The sequence below is a fragment of the Castanea sativa genome, chromosome 4, assembly GCF_040712315.1.
Source record: "Castanea sativa cultivar Marrone di Chiusa Pesio chromosome 4, ASM4071231v1".
In the NCBI taxonomy this organism is placed as follows: domain Eukaryota; kingdom Viridiplantae; phylum Streptophyta; class Magnoliopsida; order Fagales; family Fagaceae; genus Castanea; species Castanea sativa.
This window is the reverse complement of record NC_134016.1, coordinates 46,841,684-46,858,122: the sequence shown is the minus strand read 5'-3', so window position 1 is coordinate 46,858,122 and position 16,439 is coordinate 46,841,684. Positions and strand designations below refer to the sequence as shown.

At 36.6% G+C, this 16,439-nt stretch overlaps 1 long non-coding RNA gene across 2 annotated transcripts; it reads left to right on the top strand.

Annotated features, from left to right (window-relative positions):
- Window positions 1-644: 644 nt before the first annotated feature.
- On the top strand, window positions 645-2,295 carry LOC142632022 (uncharacterized). 2 transcript variants are annotated; one of them, XR_012843713.1, is made up of 3 exons: window positions 645-1,247; window positions 1,449-1,560; window positions 1,695-2,295. It is a non-coding gene; the product is annotated as an uncharacterized LOC142632022 (long non-coding RNA). The 2 variants fall into 2 exon arrangements; XR_012843714.1 differs by having other exon boundaries at window positions 1,686-2,295.
- Window positions 2,296-16,439: the final 14,144 nt, after the last annotated feature.

The following is a 16,439-nucleotide window of genomic DNA, read 5'->3' as shown; positions in this document are numbered from 1 at the left end:
AAAGGGGCAAATGCCCCATTTCCCAAACTAATTAGGGAAATGCTTTTATTTTGAAACTCGATTTTCTCAAAATCGAGTTTAAAAAAAAAAATTCTACAGCTCTATAGTGACGTTTTGTAACTCGAGCTCCATGAACTCGAGTTACATGCAAATTTTTCTCTTTTTTTTTTTACCTATAACTCGAGTTCATGAAGCTCGAGTTACAAAACGCCGCTATAGGCTCCTTAAAACATCGCTATAGGGCTTAACTTGATTTTGAGAAAATCGAGTTTCAAAAGCATAATGCTGTTTTTTTTTTTTTTTGTGCAAAAAATACATTTGCCCATTTTGGCCTTACTTTGGGTGGTTGAGTTTTTATTTATTACGTGACCTATTTATGATGCAATACAAGTTTTAACTATTAGTTAGCAATGAAAAGTTTTTAGCATTACCTTTTGAGTTCTTAAAAGAGAAACTGTATTTTTCACTTTAGTAAATAAAAAAATTTTCTGCCCATTGCGTGGGTCTACTACTAGTTATGTATAATTTTTGTATTCATGAATTGTTGTTAAAAAAAAATCGATGCATAGCATTTGAACCTTTTGTTCTTCTAAATCCAAAAAAAAAAAAAAAAGATTCTCATTTTTTTGGAATTGTTGAATTCTATTGTATTCTGGAATTGTTATATTCTGGAATTCTATGTGCTACAGTGCTATCCTATTGTATTTTGGAATTGTTGAATTGGGGGTTAGGGTTTGGGGAGTCGGGATTTGATTAGGGATTGTTATATTTTTTTGAGTTTGATTATTGATTGAGAAGAGTTGTGGTTGTGAATCAAATGGCGGCAGGGCAAGTTGATATTTTGAGAAGGGACTTTTATAAGCATTCCAAAATACAGAATGACCATTGCAGGAATGATTCTCATGGTGCTGAATATGGTCGGGGCCGTGATCATGGTGCTAGAAGTAAGAATGGGTACCATTATTCTTCGAGAACTCGTGACTGGGGATCTAGAAGAGGTGGGTTTGGCAGTAGAATCGAGGAGAGAAAGGTGGAAGATTTGTCAAATGGTGATATAGTTGCAGGTTATGAAGATGGGGTTCGGTTGCCTGCAGAAAAGAAGAGGAAGATCTCTCCAATTGTGTGGGATAGAGAAGAGAAGGATGTGAGGGTCTCATCTAAGAATAGAGTTGCACTGGTTGCTCCACTGATAAGATTTGGCCTGGATTAACAAAATTGTCGGGAGTTAGACCAGATATAAAGCAACCGTAAGTATATCTCTTTATGCATCTTAATCTTTAATTAAGTTGTGGCTTTCCTCTCTATTTATAATCCTCCAAGTGGCAGTGTTTCTCCAACCTTATTGCCTTGGGTGGACCTGCTCACGATGTGTGGATCTTGTATATGAAATTTAGTTTTTCAGTATTTTTTTCTCTCTTTTAGTAATGTAATTGCTGAATTTGTTTCAGGTATAATCTGTTGCGGAAAAAGTTTCCTGCCAGATCCTTCATAGGATCTCCTGTTCTTTGTGATTCAGGATTTGACTTGTTGAACAAACTTTTAACTTACGACCCAGGGAAGGTATATCTATGTGCAAAGTAATAAATTAGAATTTGATTCCACATTCTGGAAATTTTATGGTCTTTTTTTTGTTGTTGATAAGTTAGGAACTTTATGGTCATGAAATTTATGAGTGCTTCCTTTAGTCTTTGCAGTGGATAACTGCAGAGGCCGTTCTTAAGCATGACTGGTTTAGCAACCTGGCAGCCTGATAATGCTTTAGAGCAAAAGCTTTGTGCCATATCTTCTTCAGCAAACTTTATATCCACCTATTTGGTAAGCTTCTTCAAAAGTAACAAAGTCAGAATCCTTTAGAAGAGGAGTGAGAAAGGATTTATGATGAGAGCTAGCTGGTTCACTTGATCGAGAATGCAAGGCAGCCTGATAGTACTACAAAGCAATTTTTTTAGCTTTGTGCCTTATCTTCTTTATCAATCTTTTCTATCTACCTAATTGTTAAGCATCTGCAAAAAAAAAAAGAAGAAGCCAGGATCCTTTAGAAGAGGAGTGAGAAAGGAGTTGTGACGAGAATTAGATGCTTCACCTGTTCAAGAATGGTGGATTGATGCATAATGGATTTTGGCAGGTGTAGACTAACAACTGACATTTTATTTTTTGCAATGTACATCTTTCTTTGAAGACATATTTCAGTTGAAACTTGTCTAAATATTTCGGGAATATATCTTTGTAAATGATGCAGCTCTGGCTACATGTAACTAATATTGATACAATGTCAATTTTATTCCTACTACTTCTTCCCTTTATTTATGCTGTATCACTTTGTTTGCTAGAGTTTATGGGTGTACGAGAGGGTGCTTTTTTGGCATGTGGGACCATGAGGCTGTTATCTATGTTTTGTTAATGATTGTGTTGATCGACTTTCTTTGGTAAAAATTTTATATAATATACTTGATAATAATCCTTGTGCCCTCATCCCTTCCAAAATAAACAAAAAACTTAAGTAACTAGAAAATCAATTTTCAAGATTATTTGTAGCCTATGTGATTGATACAAATATTTTTATGTGGTCTGTTAAGGTATCAGGGTGGCTTCATAAGTTTTGACCTCAGATCTTGAAGTCTTGAAATCTAGTCAGTACACAGCTCAACTGGCTTCTATTTGAGATTTTCTTCCTTTCCATTGCAATTTATAACCCTCACAATTCACACATGGTATGTTGATAAGGGGGAATGTCTTGTAAATTTTACCTTTTGTCTTTGGCAAAGTATTGATTTTGTTCATTATATGTTGCTAAACTACAATTCAAAAAAAAAAAAAAAAAGGTTTATAGATTGCTTCCTTTACATGTTCTCTTTGTTATTTCTGTCTTTTTTCCTCTCTTTTTTCCACTTACTTCATTAATTCTTTATCATTATTTATGTTTTCTTCATTTACGACTTGTTTCTGCCTGTATAAATTTATGAGTTAGGAATTATCACTTGCTGTGTTAACAAAGTTACTTTGCCCTTCAGTTGTACATTGGTAAGCAATTGGCTGGTATGTTCCAAACTTGCTCTTGTAGGAGTGCTGATGAGATACCTTCTGTTTCTACCACGTGGTAGGTTATTATTAGTTATTATGGGTGGGCAAAAAAGTAATTTCCTTATGATAAAATGACACTGAGCTGCTATTAATCACCTTGAAAATTCTGTTCTACTTTCTTTTGAAGTGAGATATTATTTGTTAGATCATTTCAATTTTATCGCATATTGGATACTAAATGAGTTACGGAAGGTTCTTGATATGTTTAGCTATTCAAATTGAATAGCTGACACTTTCCTTGCAAACACTCACCATTACATACAATTGCATGATCACAGTTTCTATTTACATATTTTATATTTTTACTCATGGAATGTATTTAGTTTTTAAATGTAGTTTTTCTTTCAAAGCAGTAAAGATGGTGGATGATGAGGTCCAAGGTTTCCATGATAGTGACATTGATGAACAACGATGTTATTGGGTGAGAAAAATGATTTACTCAAAGATGATGTTGAAATGTTGTTGTTGTACCGTTGGCAGTATGTATAAGATGCACGGTTAATGCAAGTAATGTGAATTTTAATTTGTGTTTATTCAATTATTTGATCCATAAAAATATGAATCTGCACTTCCTCTCATTTTTCTGCAATAAAATAAACTAATTGTTATTCATTACCTGGTATCTACAAGTGCATTTTGTTAGTTGTTAATTACTGATGCTGTAATTTTTCTTAGAAAGCGGACAAACATATAAACAGCTAAAGGCCTTCATATTATTCCATTGCATTCACCGTTTTCCTCGAGCATAAGCTTTCACCGACTTACTCTTGTGCTCTGGTCCTCAGAAATAAATTAGTGGGCTCAATCAAGTAGCCTAATTTTTTTAACAATTCAATCAAAGCACAAATTTTATCAAAAATAAATAAATCTAATCTATCATATTTCTAAGTATCGTCCGATACGCATGGGATTTACAATGCAGATTTATGCATCATATGATTTATGAGCATGATCAATACATATCTATGATAAGCTACTTTTTACCTTCAACTGATACATAACACGATACGTATGACACAATTATGCGATACTAAGCGATACTAACAAGTATGCTTATTTTTTGGTAGAAAGAGGGGACGTTTTATTTGACTAAATATTAGTTATAAAAGTTGGTCCATTAGTCATTTTTGGACGGAGTCTAGCGTTCAAGGATGTTAAGGACTCTTTGGGAGTGCTTTTTTTTTTTCCCCAAAAGATCCCATATATAGAGATTAATTACAAAAGTAGGACATTGTGCATATTTTACTAGGCTGCTTCTTTGCATTACTCCTCTCTTGACCAGACCATCTGCGATATTGTTGGCTTCACGAAAGATGTGACGTGATAGGACGGTCCATGCTCTGCTTAGTAGGGCCCTGCAATCACAAATAAATAGAGCCATAGCCAAAGTCGTGGTCTCATTTGATGTTAACCAACATATCATAATATCAAAATTAATTTGCAAGTCTATAAATTTGTAATCAAGTTCCCAGACAATTAATAAATCTTATCTAACTGCCCATAATTTAGCAGCATTATTTGTGTCGAAATCAATATGCATTGAACAGCCATTAATCCAGTTCCCTTGGCTATCCTTAAGGACGCTCCCTTCCCCAGCAAATCTTGGGTTACCTTGTACACATTAGTATTCAAAGCTATAAAAGGATTTTGTGGGGGGGCTGCCATGAAATATGTGTGGTGATTTTAGTTTTTGTAAAAACAGAGGAGTGTACTAAATAGAAAAATTCTGAGGCTAGTTGTTGTGTCTTGTAAATGCATTGATGGAGAGAAGCTGAAGGGGGACGAAAAATCGTATCATTACAATCAAGCCAGAGGTGCCAAAGACCATAAGCAAATATAATGTTTCAGGGTGTAAAAGAAGACCCTACAAGGTTTGTATTGGTGAGATTTGCTTTTAACCAATTAACCGTGGGAGAGTGAAAAAAAAAAAAAAAAAAAAACTCTTTGTCCTGGTAAATTCTATCCATAATTCTTTATCCCAAGGACAATTTCTACTAACATGTGAGGTTGTTTCAACATGACTGCATCGAGGTCAAGTAGGATCAATATCATGATGGATAAATGCTAAAAAGGATCTGGTAGGGAGTCGATTGTGGCAACATTTCCATATGAAAATTTGAATTTTGTATACACATGGAATTTTCCATATCCAATTCCAATCACTAGGGTTAGCTGTTGTATCCTTGATTTCGTATAGATATCTAGTTGCTTCTTTAATAGTACACTTACCCACAATAGTAGGCCATATTAATTGATCCTGTTGAGAAGACGCCTTGGCAGTAGGCCATATTAACTGATACTAATAACTATGCTGGTAACGTAAATTGTTGATGAGTATGAGGAACACTTACGGACCGAGTATGGGAAACAGGATTACACAACATTTTGATGGAGAGATGTATGCTTTTCAGCCATAACTTAAAATTTCTTAGTTGAAAGGACCTTTAGACTGGTGATTGATAGTATTATCTCACGGCACTGGCAAATAGAATGAGCCGTGTGAAACTATTTCATTATATAATATGGTCTTACCAAAAAAAAAAGTCCAATAATATCTGTCAGTTATACCAGGCAACAATATTATGTTAGGCATAAATAAAGTTTTAATTCTCGATTAGAAGCTAATGAACTGCAAGGCACAAGCAGTCTTGTTGGTGTAATCAGTCTGCTGCCTTAAAAAAAACAGGCCAGACAAAAGATTGCCTTGCCACTGTTGTCCAAGTGGGTTCTTAACACTGTCACTTCGTAGTGAAAGTTATGGTCTTCCCTAGTACAAAAAGTAGGGAGAACTCGAGAAAGAAAATTGTATTAATAAGCGGCCTATTAATCATCCATCTGAATATGGTTGCTCCGCCAAGGTTGGACTGCATGTGCATAACTGCAAAACCTAGTGAAGTTGATTAAAACTTCATGAGCATGTACATAAATTCAGAGCAATAAGTGTATCCATTGTGTGAATAATAAAGATGATATGTCTGATATGATCAGTTTAGAGTAAAGCAGTATGTTGCAAGGGCATGACTTGGACAAAATTGAAGGTGAAGACTTATTGACCTTAAATATAGTAGAATGACAAAAAGGGAAATCTGCAGCTGAAATTAATTATTTATCAGGTTGAGGTGTAACAAACATCTCTAATCTGTGTCTATTTGTGAGGAGAGAGAGTAATCCTAAGTCTCTTGAAAGACTTGCAACAAGAGAGCCATTGCATTTCTGATGCAATAAAGCTCTCACCCAATTGAGTGTTAGCTTGCTCACACTAATTTAACCAACATGTCCTAACTATCAGGGAGAAAACAAAACTGATGAATCACAAAACGACTATCATATAGAATGTAAATCCATTAGTCAAGTTATTCTAGTCAATGGCTATCTTCAGCTGCATTTTTTTAAGACAATAGTGCAGAAAGTGTTTGTAGATGTACCAAAAGCTTCTCTCTTATGATACATGGATATGTAAGGGGCCATTTGAGTATTTTTAGGTACTGGGAAATAATCGATTGACTCCAGATCACTTTCTGAGTAGTTGATGGGCAATGAACCTGCTAAAATAGCAGCCTCCAAATTCCCACCATTACTTGAAATTCCCCTTTGAGAAACATCATTGGGGAGCGGGTAACTAAAGCATGCCATCTGCTTGAAATTGCTGCAAGACTTAGAGATCTATATGAAATCTTTGCAGCTGAATGAAGGCAAATTACGAGCCCAACAAGCTCATCGATAGAGGATACCTGCCACGGCCCCAATTAAGCACTGTAAGAATGAAAATTATGTGAGTTCTTGAACTATTACACAAAATAATGCAAATTTCATTTAGTTGTGTGGAATGCTATGAAGCTCTATGCACATATAATATCTATGTGAATATTTTTTTCTTGAAAAAAGAAGATGAAAAAGAAAAAAAAAAAAACAAAGGATTAATGTCCAAAATAGAAGAAATTTTTAATCAGATTTCTTAAAATTATGCTTGAAATATTAATATCAACGTTTTAAGATTCAATATGATATCATCTATGAAATCTCTACCTATGAAGGAACACACTTTCTGCAATTACTGCAAAATCACCACCATTTATGAAGTTAATAATATCAGGGTTTCCCGTGGTCTCTAGCAGAGCCACAAATTGACTAGCTGTCACAACTAACAACTGCAGAACAAGATATATTCGGAACCGGTGGCTAATTTTGGATAGGTTATGCTTTAGACGAATGTGCCCCTCTATGTACACCGAAACATCTAGATCCCTTTCCAAAAGCTTCCCATAGTTTTCAAAGTGTATAATTTGCAAGTTGCACACTAGATTGAAAAGAGCAATACCTGATAGAAAGATTGTGGTTGAATATGTCTGTGAAACCAGTGAGGCAAATAATGAAGCAACAGATTGCCACCATGAATCATTGTGCGCATATACCATATGAATGACCTCGCGAACAGTCTTTAAAAGGAAGCATGGTAATAGCCACACTGCCAACACGCAAAAGAAACACTGAAGAAAAAGATTTGTCTATTTAATAATTTACTGCTGTGGTATAAGATGAATACATAAAAAAATGATATCTGTCCAGATATTGATGCAGGACAACCAAGAGGAAAATTAAAATAACAAGAAAATTATAGATAACCCTATGAATTAGCGGTTAGGGGTTGCCTGGAATAAGCATCAAGCAAGAATATTTAGGCATTAACAAATAAATTTTCTTAGAGAGAGATTGATTCACTGAGAGAATTGATATTTCTTGCTTAATGATAAAACTGAAGAGTACAAAGATATTTATAATACAATCTGCCTAAGAAACTGAATAACAACTTAATCCACACTATACGGATCCGTTCCGTGAAATTAGGAAGGAAACAGAACTAACTACCCAACTAACTGATCGTCGCGCCAGAACTAACGGCTTCTTTACTCAAGCAAGACGACATCTTAAATAACAACACATAAAACGGTGCGTTGCTCCTTTAGTGAAACGGTGCGTTGCGCCTATATTTAAAACACCAACGGTAACCCCCAATTCAATCATCTTCAACCTCGCGCCCACTGTGCTCAAATCAACAATTATCAATCTGCTTCAACTTCTTTGGTTTAGAACCACTATTATCACTATTCATTAATGTGATAAAAAAAAAATAAAAAAAAAAAGAACTCATTCATGCGTGCCTGTTACAGAGTATTAGCTAAACCCAACTCTAGCGATCCCAAGCCCCCTACCTACTCCCTTACCTATCCCGATCAGTTTGTAACTAAAGAGAGTTGGTGGAGTGCCGCAAACCGAACCAGCTCGCCTCTTGCCTCAACTGAAAACTCGGAGCTGAGATTTCCTTTTCCGGCGAAGCCCATCTCAGTCTGAAGATAGAGAGGATGAACGGTGCCTCCTCCATGTCAGAAATGGGAAGCACCTTCATGTCTTTGAGCTTCTCAAAGACTTTCTTGGCATTGTCCTCCGCCTTCTTCAGCTTCAACTGTGCGAAGTTCACCTCCTCAACCGCCTCTCCCAGCTCGTTCATCATCTTCCGTATCATCTTCTTCAGAGACATGACGATCGGATCCGGATGTGCTAGCCTTTGTTACTAGAGGCAAGTACATCCGGATCGGATCGTCATGTCTCTGAAGAAGATGATACGGAATATGATGAACGAGCTGGGAGAGGCGGTTGAGGAGGTGAACTTCGCACAGTTGAAGCTGAAGAAGGCGGAGGACAATGCCAAGAAAGTCTATGAGAAGCTCAAAGACATGAAGGTGCTTCCCATTTCTGACATGGAGCAAGCACAAGCAAAAGAAAGAAGAAAAGGAAGAAATACTGAAAGTGTTTTAGACAATATCAGGGTAATTGCTTCAATATATAATGCAGTTCAGTTCATATACCGTTCCAAATCACTCCAACGGCTCTTTCTCCTTTCAGCCTCTGTTTCTTTTCTTTGATTTTCACAACCTCTCCGTTTCTTTCCTTCATCTCTCTCAGGACAGAGACTCTCACCAACTCACACTCCCACAACCCAACGGCTCTTTCTCCTTTCAGCTTCTCTGTTTCCTTTCTTTGATTTTCACAACTCTCCATTTCTTTCTTTCTTTCATCTCTCTCAGGACAGAGACTCAAACTCAACTCAGCACCAATAAAAGATGGACACTTGTACAAAAGAAACAGATCAGCATACCACACCTTATACACCTGAAAAGACATATATACCCCTGAAAAATCCAGTACAATCTAAGTATGCTGAAAAATTACCATTTTTCTTTTGTGGGTAACTTTATATTTGGCCAAAATGTCTTTTTTCACATAGTCCATAATTTTACTAATTTTTTTGTGAATTTTAAGAGTAATTCTTGCATAATGTTATGCTACTTATAATGGATTTGTGACATATTTCTACAAATTTGAGGTTAATTAGAATGATATGTGTTAAGGTCACTATGTTTGTTCGGGTACATTGTAGCTAATGATTTGGATATCAAGAAATGCTTGTATTCCATAGTGACTACAAGCTTAGATTGTTTGCCATGTTCTTATATTCTATAACATTTTGGATGAATTTAAAAGTAGTTGCAGTAAAGTTCTTGCTAAAGTTGTTGCCGTAACAGTTTTGACATAATCTCTGTACGTATGAGGGGAGTGCCAATTGGTCATTGGGGTTTGGCTTCGTAGACAAGTGCGGCGAGGTTTGGATGTGTCTAAGTAATTTTTTTTTGTGTCAAATAATTTTTCCAAGCTAAGTAATAATGGAAGCCAAAACTTAAAAGTTTCCACCTAGAGGATGGGTTGAAAATTAAGTGAATAGATATTTTGGGACATGACCCAGCAAAAGTGGTGGGCTGATCAAACTTTATGTGGACGGCCATTTTAGGAGATGATCACTTGAACCCGTGAATCTGGGGTGGTTAGTCTTACATGAGATGATGAGATTTTGCAAGTTAGGCCTAGAATTTTCCTAAAATTTGGGAGTTTGATCCAATATTGCTGCTAGATATTGGCTGTGGAATTTTTTTTCTGAGTTGAATGAAACCTGGACACCTATCCTTATTCCATAGGGGTCATATCTACACTTAAGGAATCTGGCATATCTGTAGATCCTAAGGATCATATCTTGAGAGTAGTAATTAGTTACTGGGAGGCAAATACAATGTTTAACAATCTTGCTAACTTCGTAAGCTTGTTGCATGCTAAAATTTCAATAATTTGGCGATGATGGGCACCTAGATCACAAACCTGCTACAGCCTCCACCACACAGCCCACCTCAACCATCAAACAACCACCATTGCATGCGAACTCATCAAGAGATGAATGATAAAAAAATCAAACCCATTTTCAATGAAATGAATCAACAAACCCACTTGCAAATCCTGAGTACTTCGAGACTCGCCAACGAAGATCGAAGGCGAGTTTGGGTATTTGGAGTGATGCCACTTAGATTGACGCTGGTGCTGGGTTGTCTTTCAGAATTTGCTAAGTGTGGTTGAGTTCTTAGAGCAATAGGGGATGCTAGATATGAAATCCCAAATAAAGGAGAGAGAGAAAAAATAAAGGGAAAAAAATGTTGTGAGAGAGAGAGAGAGAGAGAGAGAGAGAGAGGGGTAGAAGAAGATAAGGGAGGGTAACAATGACAAGATGCCATTGTAGTTAAAGGCGAGCGCCCTTAGTGAGGCACTTAACTTTAGAGTCTAGGAGAGCAAGGTGACCACCTTAAGTCATGAAAACGGCACTAAGATAAGAGCCTTAGCATTTATTTATTATTATTTTATTTTTATAGAAGTTTGTTATAAAACCTATTATTAGATTACTAATTTAAAAAAGAATGTTCTAAAACCTATTGTTAAAATAATTAATAGATCATAAACCAAGTTAATCCTATTTTGAATTCATTTGGTAGACCTAATTTATTCATGCAACGTATTTAAAAACATTTCATTTTTAATATTTCAATACAATAGGTACATATGATTTAAGTTCTATATGTATAACTGCTTTCTTCTTGAGTAGGGTCAAGGCTTCCTAACCTGAGTTTGGGCTCGAGGTCTTTCACTCTTTATTCTTCATCTGTTGCCATCTCCCTTCATCTTCTCATAGTTTATCTTTCCATCTTTATTACAACCTAACCCCAAAATCCCCTTTTTCCATCTCCACCTACTACTTCAACCATCAAAGTTTCCCTTGTTGGATATACCTTCCTGAATATCTTTTGACCATCTTTATTTCTTTTACCTAATCAGCCAAATCCATAACCCACCCTAAATTTATAACCCTTTTTCTTGATTAGAGCCAATTGTGCCAGTGGGCAAGGGGCTCCACCCTTTAACCACTTTATTATTCCTATGGAAAACCAATCAATGCTGGTGGAAGCTTTAACTAATGAAACAAAGAAACTCAAATGCACAGGTAAGAGCATCCACACCAGCTCATTTATTTTACACATCTATTTTTATACTAAAAACCTACTTTTTTTATTTTACACATTCATTTTTACAAAACACCCACATCAGTTCATCTATTCTACCACCTTTTTTAATTAAATAATCAACTTTCTCAAATTTTTTTTATTATTTCTCTTAACTAACACTATACATACGCGCACGCTCTCTCATTCTTTCTCTCTACCCATTTTTTCTGAAATCGCTCTCTCTCTCTCTCTCTCTCTCTCTCTCCGCATTTTCCAGATCACCCATTCTTCGATCCGAGCTCCGACCCACGATCCCCACTCCGATCCACAGCTCCGAGCCACGAGCTCCGATCCACCATCCACAGCTCCGATTCGAGCTCCGACCCACGATCCACACTCCGATCCATAGCTCCAAGCCACGAGCTCCAATCCAAGCTCCGATCCACAGCTTCAATTCACGAGCTCCGATCCACCATCCACAGCTCCAATCCACCATCCACAGCTCCGACCACGAGCTTCAATCCACAATCCACACTTCGATCCACAGCTCCGAGCCACGAGCTCCGATCCACCATCCACATCTCCGATCCGAGCTCCGATCCACAATCCATGAGCTCCGTGTTTGTGTATCTCTATTTTTTTTTTTTTTTGAGCTAGTGTATCTGTGTTGATTTTTGTGTAGATGTGTTTGTGTGTGGGTGTGTTTTTGTGCATATGAGGAAAAAGAAGAAGATGAGCAGTTAATTAGGATTGTTGAGCACGGAGAAGAGAAAAAAAAAACGAGCAAACGAGAAATTATAAAAAAAAGGGATAAACAAGCTACAGTAACCGTGTTTATTTACATAGTTACTGTAGCTCATGGATGGATTTTCACAGTTTTAAACATTTTTACACCCACTAATGTGGGTGTTTTTTTTCTCAAAATGTGTAAAATTGGTAGTTTTTTCTGTTTTAAAAATTTTTACATGAACTGGTGTAGATGCTCTAAAGCAATAAAGTTAAAAGCTAGTGAAAAGGCTGTTGAAGAACTGTTCAATACAGGTTTGGTAGGAAAGCTTTTATCAGACAGAAACATCAACAAAAATGCAACAAGGGCTATTATTCTAAAAGTATGGAGGACCTCCAAAGGTGTGTAGATTGTAGATCTAAAGGAAAATATTTTTCTGTTCAAGTTTGCTTGTGAAGGAGATAAAAAGAGGATCCTAGAACTGGGGCCTTGGAATATTGAAGGGTTTCCTCTTATCCTTAAACAGTGGCACCAGAATATTTCTGTTGAGGATATGGATTTTTCGAGTATCCCTTTATGGGTTCAAATACATGGACTCCCCATTGAATATATGTCGAAGGAAAATGCAGAGGAGATTGGTGCTCTAGTGGGAGAAGTGTTAGAGGTGGACTTTACTGGTAGTGGGGGAGTTTGTATGAGAAAATTCTTAAGAGTAAAGGTTGAATTAAAGGTTGTAGACCCACTGATGAGTGGTTTTTTTCTGGACAGAAACACACAACCGAATCTTTGGATTCGGTATAAATATGAGAGAATTGCAGAGTTTTGTTTCAAATGTGGTAGGTTGGGTCATTTAAAAGCAAGATGTCGTTGGGCAGATGCAGAAGTGCAATCAAACTTCAAGGAACCGTTTGGATTTGGGCCATGGTTGAAGGCAGAAGCAGCTAGTAAAAGAACTTCACGATGGGTGGAATTCATTGCTGAAAGGAATCAATCTAGTGATGAGGAAGATGAGGGAAGGAAGGAGGCAGTAGCCTAGGAGCAAGAAGAGCGTAGAATACACGCGCTGCAGGATGCGGGAGCCAAGGAAACCTAAGCAGTCGGATCGAGGAATAATCTGACAAGGTTTGAAAATTTGGCTGATTATGTCACTTCCAAACACATCTCTTTAAGCAAATACCCAAACCTTCCCACCCAATCCCAACCAGTTATCCAACCAGATATCTCTGAACCCACAACTCTAACCTCACTTACCCCCATGGAGACAGACCGTCCAGTTGCAACTAAACCATTCCTATCAACCCAATCAGAGTCTAGTAGAACTACTGAAGGTTATAGACTACAACAAGAACCCCCTCCTCCCCCCATCCAAAGAATATCAACCTTCCTTGTCTGACTCGGGTCTTAGTGACCCATCTCTTCTTATTGGACTTTCCAAGGCCCAAAATACTGTGCTATCATGGACAGCATATTATAATGAAGGTGAGCAACCAGCACATGTTTCTTCTAAGGCCCAAAGTAAACTGCCCATAAATCAAGAGGTAATTTCTTTTGGGCCAAATCGGCCCAATACCACCATTTCTAAAAAAATTTAGGCAGAAAACACTGTTTCGGAACTAATTGGGGATATACCACTTTTTCCAGTACTCGAGTTTGGTGAACTCGAGTACTCAATTTTACACTTCCACCGTGGCATGCCAGCGTGGAATATCTATTTTAAAAAAATTCACCAAGTACTCGAGTTTGGAGAACTCGAGTAATGGAAAATCTGGTACCCGAGTCCACTAAACTCGGTTACCAATCTGGATTGTACACCACCATGCGATGGGATAATCCAGACTGATACTCGAGCCTCGCACACTCGAGTACCATGAAAAGTACCCGAGTTCTTAAAACTCGAGTACTAATCTGTATATACAATTTTGAACCAGTCTGGATTGTGTGGGAACAAGGGATGGGAATCCAGATTTATACTCGAGTTTCGTATACTCGAGTACTTTTCATGGTACCCGAGTTTTTGAAACGCGAGTACTAATCTGGATTCCTATCCCTTCTTGCCGGACAATTAAGACTGGTACAAAATTGTATATACAAATTAGTACTCGAGTTTTAAGAACTCAGGTACTTTTCATGGTACTCGAGTGTGCGAGGCTCGAGTATAAATCTGGATTGCAATTTTGTGTATATGCCCATTATACTCGAGTTTCATGGGCTCGGGTAGTATTGAAAGTACTCGATTATATCATACTCGAGTATGGCGCACTAAAACCGGTCATTTCTACTCTCTCATCTCTCATTTCTCACTCAGTTGCACACTCTCACTCTCCAAACCGAAAACCCATTTCATCGCTGGTAAAACTCGGACTCCCAAACCCGTTTCATTACTGGCGCCGCCGTAGAAACCCCAAACCCCTTTCATCGCCGGCAACGTCGGACTCCCAAACCCGTTTCTTTGCCGGCACCGGCGTTCAAACCCCAAACCCATTTCATCGCCGGCGACCTCGCACTCTCAAACCCATTTTATCACCGGCGACCTCACACTCAAAGGTTAGCAATGTTTGGGGTTTTTTTTTTGTTCTTTCCATGAGTTTTTAACTAATTGTGGTAATTTTGATTATTAATTGTGTTATTTTTTATAATTGTGTTGGATCTAAAATGTTGTTCATTGTTGTGTAAAATGCAAAGAAAACAATGAAAATTGTTGTGAAATTTTGACAAGAAATGAAATATTGTTGGCTGGTTTTTTGTTTTGTTTATTTGTTTTTTGAAAACATTGTGAAACGAAATTGAGAGTAGAGGAGGGTGCATGTTGCATTGTTGTAATTAAAAGGAGTCAAGAAATTGAAGTGAAGCTAATTCTATTAAACTATGATAAGTGTGTCTTAACATAAATAAATAAAGGATGTTTGGAGTTTTCAATTATTTGATCTTTTTTGATTTGGGTGTGTCTCTTTGTTCCTTGTTATGAAGTTTTAGAGGGGAATTACTGTGTTGTTTATGTTACGTGGTTCCTTTTATTTTAGTTTTATTCTGAAACTGTTTGATTCATTCTGTTGTTGATATGTAGGAATTTTTTTTATTGCAATGAGCTGTGTTGTGTTACGTTTATTGGGAAATTACTGTGTTGTTTTTTTTATTGCTTGATAGTCTAGAATAATCCAAAATGCAATTTGTTTTGGATCAATGTTGCTAATAGGAAGTGATGATATATATATATATATATATATAGGAGGATGCGAGTTTGTATTTGTTGGGTCATGAACGGATTTGACATTCTTTTCCTCTTTTTGATTTGGTAGTTGTGGAAATATTCCTTATAGAATTATATTAGTTTGTGATTGTGCTATGTTGAATCTTGGATATTGTGAATTTAAAAAACATGAATTGAAAGAACTCACTTATTAGAAAGAACTTATTAGTTTTAAAAATAGAAAGAACACATGAATTGAAAGGCTTAGATTAGAGCCCTTTAAAGAAAATCAATCAAGTGCTTAGGAGAGTTTTTGAGGGAAAAAAAAAAAGGGAACTTCCCCTTTTAAAGTTCTATAGTTTTTTGTTTTTTTTTTGTTTTTTTCGGGGTGGTCAAAAAATCTCTCCATGGTCGTTGATGTTTGAGTTTAAGGATTTCTAACATTGTTTGTACTGTCTTCTATAGTATCATTCAGCCCAAAGACTGAAAGGACCATTTAATTTAAGCTTCAAGATCCTTGTCTACAGTAGAGGTAAATCTTCCTTTCTTTGTGTGTGTGTGTGTGTTTTTTTCATTTTTTATATCATATTTTTTGCCTTTTAATTTTACATGTTTAATTATTTTTGTTCTAATTTTCAATTAATTATAGCTTAGGAACATACTTAGAATAGAAATTAGAATAGAGAAGGGTTTTTCCTCTTAAGTGTGTATGTTCTATGTAGCACCACCCTAGAGACCTATGTCAGAAATATTGGTCATGTGTACACATTGCAGAAACCTTAGAAATCTTTATCTTTTATTTTATTAATTTAATGCATGTTTGGTTGATGTTAGCCTAAGCTAAAAACTTAGAAATAGGAAACTCACCCCTTATGTATGCTTGAATTGTGCTTATGTTTATTTTGATCTAGGTTTTCTTAAAGCAATTTGCATGTTTAGGACATATCTCACTTAGAAAAACCCTTCCTAGAATATGGAAAGAAGGTCTGTAGTGGAGGCCAATCCATTGAATTGAACTTCATGTGAGTTCCTAACACTTTCTGAAGAATTTATCCTAACTTTGGACCAT